This window comes from Hyperolius riggenbachi, unplaced genomic scaffold, assembly GCF_040937935.1.
Source record: "Hyperolius riggenbachi isolate aHypRig1 unplaced genomic scaffold, aHypRig1.pri scaffold_135, whole genome shotgun sequence".
Classification (NCBI taxonomy): domain Eukaryota; kingdom Metazoa; phylum Chordata; class Amphibia; order Anura; family Hyperoliidae; genus Hyperolius; species Hyperolius riggenbachi.
In genome coordinates, this window is record NW_027152351.1 from 307,358 (window position 1) to 314,342 (window position 6,985).

Below are 6,985 nucleotides of genomic sequence, written 5' to 3' on the forward strand. Positions count from 1 at the left end.
ATTTCTTCACTATTTTTGCCTAGTGTTTTGGGTCATTTTCATGCTGAAATGTCCACTGGTGGTCAAGGTCAAGTTTCTCTGCAGACTGCCTGTTGTTGTCATTGAGAATCCTCATGTATTGCATTTTTTTTCATGGTGCCGTTCAGTGGTGCTCAGCAGAGCTCGAATATTCGAGTAGCTCGAATATTCGAGCTCTTTTTCAGCTATTCGAGCTCGGTATTCGAGCTCCGAATAGCTGCAGCTATTCGAATGGGCTATTCGCGTACACTCGAATAGCCCATTCACTATTCGAGCTATTCGAGCAAACGGCGCTATTCGAGCTCGGTACCGAGCTCGAATAGAGTCATAGCCCAGATTGATGTCCTTAGAGCCAATCAGAGGGCTCCCAGGCCCTCTGACGGCAGCCAATCACAGAGGGGGACCATGGCCAGCCCCTACCCTATAAATAGCGGCCGCCATGTTACGTTTCTCCGTCCTTGCCTGAGACTTGCATAGAGAGAGAGTTGCTCCTTTGTGCTTTGGCTTAGCAAGAGCTTTATTGTGGTCATTTACCTAGCGTTTTTGCTCACATACACCTCCTATACACACCTATATTGTTGTTAGTTAGTTAGACATTGTATTTTAGTTAGTAGCTTTTGTGTTACATAGAGACAGGCCAGCTGCTGCAGGCTTACAGCTTTAGGCCTCAGGGCCTGCCTGTGTGGGCAGCTGTCCTCCTGTCCTCTGTTTATTTCTCTCTATTCTATACCAGTATTTCTGCTGTCCTTTACTACTGATTGTATTAGTATTGTAGTTATATACTGTAACTGTACTAGGACACTCACTGTCACTGTTCATAGGCTACTAGCTGCTCCTGCGTGTGTGCACTCACTGTCTGTGTACACACTACACACACTCTATTTCCAAGTTCTGATAACTGATTGATTATTGTAATTGAATATTGTAATTAGTTAGTTGTACTCACTGTTACTACTTACTGTACTAGGAGTCTCGGACACTCAGTCACTGTTCATAGGCTACTAGCTCCTGCGTGTGTGCACTCACTGTCTGTGTACACACTACACACACTCTATTTCCTTCTGATAACTGATTGATTATTGTAATTAGTTAGTTGTACTTACTGTTACTACTTACTGTACTAGGAGTCTAGGACACTCAGTCACTGTTCATAGGCTACTAGCTCCTGCGTGTGTGCACTCACTGTCTGTGTACACACTACACACACTCTATTTCCTTCTGATAACTGATTGATTATTGTAATTAGTTAGTTGTACTTACTGTTACTACTTACTGTACTAGGAGTCTAGGACACTCAGTCACTGTTCATAGGCTACTAGCTCCTGCGTGTGTGCACTCACTGTCTGTGTACACACTACACACACTCTATTTCCTTCTGATAACTGATTGATTATTGTAATTAGTTAGTTGTACTTACTGACTGTTACTACTTACTTACTTACTCTACTAGGGACACTCACTCAGTCACTGTTCATAGGCTAGCTCCTGCGCGTGTTTGCGCGTGCGTGCACTCACTGTCTGTAGTGTACACACACTAAATTTACTTGTGATTACTACTGATTATTGTAAGTTGTAACTGCTAGTTGTACTTCCTGACTGTTACTACTTACTTACTGTACTAGGGACACTCACTCAGTCACCTCACCCACCAACCCACTCCATTAAAGTACCCCACTTTTCACCCGCCCTTTTAAAAAACTTTTGTCTATACGCCCAAAACATCGAAGATGTCTGGAAGTGGCAGCCAGCGCGGTTTGGGCAAGGGGAAGGGCAGCAAGGGAATCAGGAGGAGAGGGAGCAGCATTGTGGCAAGCCGCGGGCGCGCCACCATGCACAGTTCCGCAGCAGCAGCAGCAGCGTCAGTGGCTAACATTCCTCCCATAGCCACTGGCCGTGGACGCCTTGGGCGCCGCCCAGCAGGAGCATCTGCAACTCACGCTGCAGAGACACAGCAGCAGCAGCGTGTAGCACCTGCTCCGATTTTCCTCCAGCCGGGTCGGAAACGTCCCATTGAGGAAAAGCATGCAGACACTGTGGTGCAACTCATGACGGAGGATGAGCAGCCCGCCATCAGCTCTGCATCTGAGGCCTCCACCCTCACCACCACCACCACCACCCCTGTTCGCAGCAGCCGCCCAGCAGGGTCTGGGGAGGAGGCCAGTTCACCGTCACTCGCCGACCTGTCATTCAGCAGTCTTTTGACCCCAGGCATCATGAGTAAATTGTCTGCTGTTGTTGGCGATCTTGAGAAGGAGATGCTGATGGGCACTTTGGGGGATGAGGGATTGGACAGCAAGACTGTGGTGACAGTCAAGCAGCCCATCCATGCATCAGGAGAGGAGTTTGGGGGGTCCTCATCCCAGCAGGACATGTTTCAGGAGGGGGAGGATGTTGATGACCCGGTGACAGACAGAGACTGGGTGCCACCACCTCCAGGAGATGTCGTCCTCAGCAGCTCTGAGGAGGAGGATGATCTTGTGGGCCTTGCAAGGAGGCGCATCATTGCAAGCATTGGCAGCAGCACTAGGCAGGTCCCACAGCCTGCTGATGTCTCAGGCTCATCAGCAGCAGCAGCAGCAGCATCTGCCAGTACCACCACCAGCCGCACCCAAGCCCCCCAAGCCCCCTCCCAAACCACCACAGGGAGACAGGCAGCAGCGCTTCCATGCCGTAGGGGGATGTTTCTGTCACCAATCTGGCGCTTTTTCACCATGCCCACAGTGTACAGCAAGTACGCCACTTGCAACCACTGTCAGTGGAAGTTGAGCAGAGGTGCAGACCCCTTAAAGTTCTGCACCAGCTCGCTCATCAACCACCTTGCTGCGAAACATTTCCACCAGCATCAGGAGTTCCAGAGGTTGAAGGCATCTGGTGCTGGCAGTGGCACCACACCCATCACTGCACAGCCTTCAGCAGCAGCAGCAACAGCAGCCACCCACCCTCCTGCTCCTCCAGCAGCACCAGCAGGAGTGCGGAAACGCACTGCTCCTCCCCCCTCTGCAACTCCTGCCGCCGACACTGAGGCCTGTTCTGGCAGCCAGTCCTCAGTGGCCTCCTATGCTGTGTCTGCTGATTCCCGTGCCAGCAAAAGGCCATGCCAGAGCCTTTTGAGCGAGTCCTTCCAGGGGGTGGTTAGGGCTCTGCCTCCCAGCAGCCGTCGCGTGCGGCAGCTGAACGGCTTGCTGGCACGGGCCATGTGCTCCCAACTCCTGCCGTACACGCTCGTGCAGGAGTGGAGCGACATGCTTGCTTGCGCAGCCCCAGACTGGCAGCTCCCCAGCAGACACTTTTTCTCCCGCAAGGCCATTCCTGCACTGCACCGCTTTGTGATGGCCAATGTGGAGCGAGGGCTGGAGCACGCGGTTGGTGAAAGGGTCCACGTCACCATGGACTCCTGGAGCAGCCACTTCGGGACAGGCCGCTACCTGTCCTTCACTGTCCACTGGGTCAGCTTGGTGGAAGGGGGTGAGGATGGGAGAGCAGCAGCGGGCACAGCAGCAGCAGCAACACAGTGGGTGGTGCCACCCCGCAGGGTCAGGGGAACTGCAGCAGGTTCCTCCGATCCTCTGCCATCCTCCGGCACACCTGGCCAAACCCCCCGCCTCAGCAGCAGCGTGAAGGCCCGCCACTGCCAAGCGCTGCTGCACTTGGTCAGCCTTGGGAAGACCAAGCTGACGGCAACCCATGTGTTGGCCAAACTCCAGGAGCAGGAGAGGATTTGGCTGACCCCCAGAGGCCTCAGAGTCGGAGAGGTGGTGGCCGACAATGGGGCCAATCTGGTTGCCGCAATAGACAGGGGAAACCTGACCCACATCCCCTGTCTTGCCCACGTGCTGAACCTGGTGGTGCAGAAGTTCTTGCGCACCTACCAGGGAATGGGCGAACTGCTGGAAACGGCAAGGAATGTTGTGCGTCACTTCCGGCGCTCGGCTGCAGCCTGTGCGAGCCTGGAAGACGTGCAAAAGGAGCTGGATCTGCCACGCCATCGGCTGATCCTTGACGTTCCGACTCGCTGGAACTCCACCCTGGCGATGTTGGAGCGTCTGGTTGAACAGAAGCGCGCTGTCAAACAGTACCTTGCCCTGGCCACTGTTTCCGCCGCTCAGAGAAGGGACAAGACCAGCAACATCCCGTCCATCGTCCCCGATGATGACTGGAGGCACATGCAGCAGGTGTGCTTAGTGCTGGCTCCCTTTCTGCAGGCCACTAACATGGTGAGCAGGGACCATGCTATGGTCTGCGAGTGGGTGCCCCTGGTTTGTCTGCTGAACAGGGCCCTCGATGCTTTGCTGGAACAGGGAGCGGCAGCCTTGGACCAGCAGGAGCGGCAAGCAGCTGCACAGTCCACCTCTGAGGGGGAGGAGGAGGAGGACTTGGTGGAGGTCCCTGACCTTGCTGCTGATGAGGGGGAGCAGCACAGTGCAGCTGAGTTGGTGCGGGGGTGGAGAGAGGATGAGGCTGACGAGGCAGAGGAGGAGGATGAGGACAGCAGCACTGCCGTCGATGTGCCAGCAGACGTGGCCCGCCTCTTCCCAATGGCAGCGCACATGCTGACGTGCCTGCGCAGAGACCCCAGGGTGATCCAGATGAAGCAGAGGGAGGACATCTGGATCAGCATGATGTTGGACCCACGCCTCAAGGGGAAGTTGAGCCAGTTCCTGCCGCCTGCAGGAGGAGACCCAGCGCAACAAATAAGGAGCTTGCAGCAGGCCCTTGTTGAGCGCTTGGAGGAAGCCTTCCCCCAGCCTTCCACCCCCACTGTCCAGCAGCCAGCACAGAGGCAGCAGCAGGTGCCTGCATCCAGCAGCAAGCGCCCCACAGACCTGCTGTCTCTCAGCCACGAGCTCTACAGGACTGTAGAGGCTCCGGCAGCAGTGACTAGAGAGGAGGTGCATGCAGCAGCATCCTCCACCGGTCACAGCCAGCGCCTGACCCGCATGGTGGCTGACTACATGGGGTCCTACAGCGGGCTTGACAGCGATGCCCCTGTTGATCCCATGGAGTATTGGGTCAAGCGCCTGGAGATCTGGAGCGAGCTGGTGCAGTACGCCCTGGAAGTGCTGTCCTGCCCCCCTTCCAGCGTGCTGTCCGAGCGCTGCTTCAGTGCAGCTGGTGGTGTGGTCACCGAGAAACGCTCACGTCTGTCTCACAAGTCTGTGGACAGACTGACGTTTCTCAAGATGAACCAGGCGTGGGTGGAAGGCGAGTTCCTGGCCCCTGTTGTCGGCGAGAGGGGGACATGAACTGGCTAAGAACCATTGTTAATGTGCCTTACCACCCTTTACCACCTCCTGGCTCCTGCTCACTAAGCCAGCCTGGTTCACTTTGACTATTACGTCGCCTGCAGCCACACATTTTACACCTACAGTGGGCTGCTGTGTACTGCCCTTCTGCTGTCTGTCTGTGTTTCCCACTGCCAGGGTACACAGATTTACCTTCTGCTGCCACTCTGCCACCAGCTATTACGTCAAAAAATAGCTATATCTGTGTAATTGGTTGTAAAACCAAAACTACAAAACCATAAAAAAAAAAAAAGGTTTAATTTTTTTGAGGTGCCCGGGTTGAAAACTGTGTTGTCCCAGTTGTGTATTGGACACAATGTGGACTGCACGACCGCTGTCTGGGACCTCCTGCCTGCTGTGTTTATTTACAGCCCTGGTATCACCGCTAGGTACCAGGGCTATTATGTCACGCTGCCTGCCTGCTGCCACACTCACACTACTCCTCCATTCCTCCTGCTGATGCTGCTGTCTGTCTGTCTGTTTCCCAACGCCAGGGTACACAGATTTACCTTCTGCTGCCACTCTGCCACCAGCTATTACGTCAAACAATAGCTGCTCACATTACTCCTCCATTCCTCCTGCTGCTGCTGCTGTCTGTCTGTCTGTGTTTCCCAACGCCAGGGTACACAGATTTACCTTCTGCTGCCACTCTGCCACCAGCTATTACGTCAAAAAATAGCTATATCTGTGTAATTGGTTGTAAAACCAAAACTACAAAACCATAAAAAAAAAAAAAAGTTTAATTTTTCTGAGGTGCCCGGGTTGAAAACTGTGTTGTCCCAGTTGTGTATTGGACACAATGTGGGCTGCACGACCGCTGTCTGGGACCTCCTGCCTGCTGTGTTTATTTACAGCCCTGGTATCACCGCTAGGTACCAGGGCTATTATGTCACGCTGCCTGCCTGCTGCCACACTCACACTACTCCTCCATTCCTCCTGCTGATGCTGCTGTCTGTCTGTGTTTCCCAACGCCAGGGTACACAGATTTACCTTCTGCTGCCACTCTGCCACCAGCTATTACGTCAAACAATAGCTGCTCACATTACTCCTCCATTCCTCCTGCTGCTGCTGCTGTCTGTCTGTCTGTGTTTCCCAACGCCAGGGTACACAGATTTACCTTCTGCTGCCACTCTGCCACCAGCTATTACGTCAAAAAATAGCTATATCTGTGTAATTGGTTGTAAAACCAAAACTACAAAACCATAAAAAAAAAAAAAAAAAAAAAGGTTTAATTTTTCTGAGGTGCCCGGGTTGAAAACTGTGTTGTCCCAGTTGTGTATTGGACACAATGTGGGCTGCACAACCGCTGTCTGGGACCTCCTGCCTGCTGTGTTTATTTACAGCCCTGGTATCACCGCTAGGTACCAGGGCTATTATGTCACGCTGCCTGCCTGCTGCCACACTCACACTACTCCTCCATTCCTCCTGCTGATGCTGCTGTCTGTCTGTGTTTCCCAACGCCAGGGTACACAGATTTACCTTCTGCTGCCACTCTGCCACCAGCTATTACGTCAAACAATAGCTGCTCACATTACTCCTCCATTCCTCCTGCTGCTGCTGCTGCTGCTGTCTGTCTGTCTGTGTTTCCCAACGCCAGGGTACACAGATTTACCTTCTGCTGCCACTCTGCCACCAGCTATTACGTCAAAAAATAGCTATATCTGTGTAATTGGTTGTAAAACCAA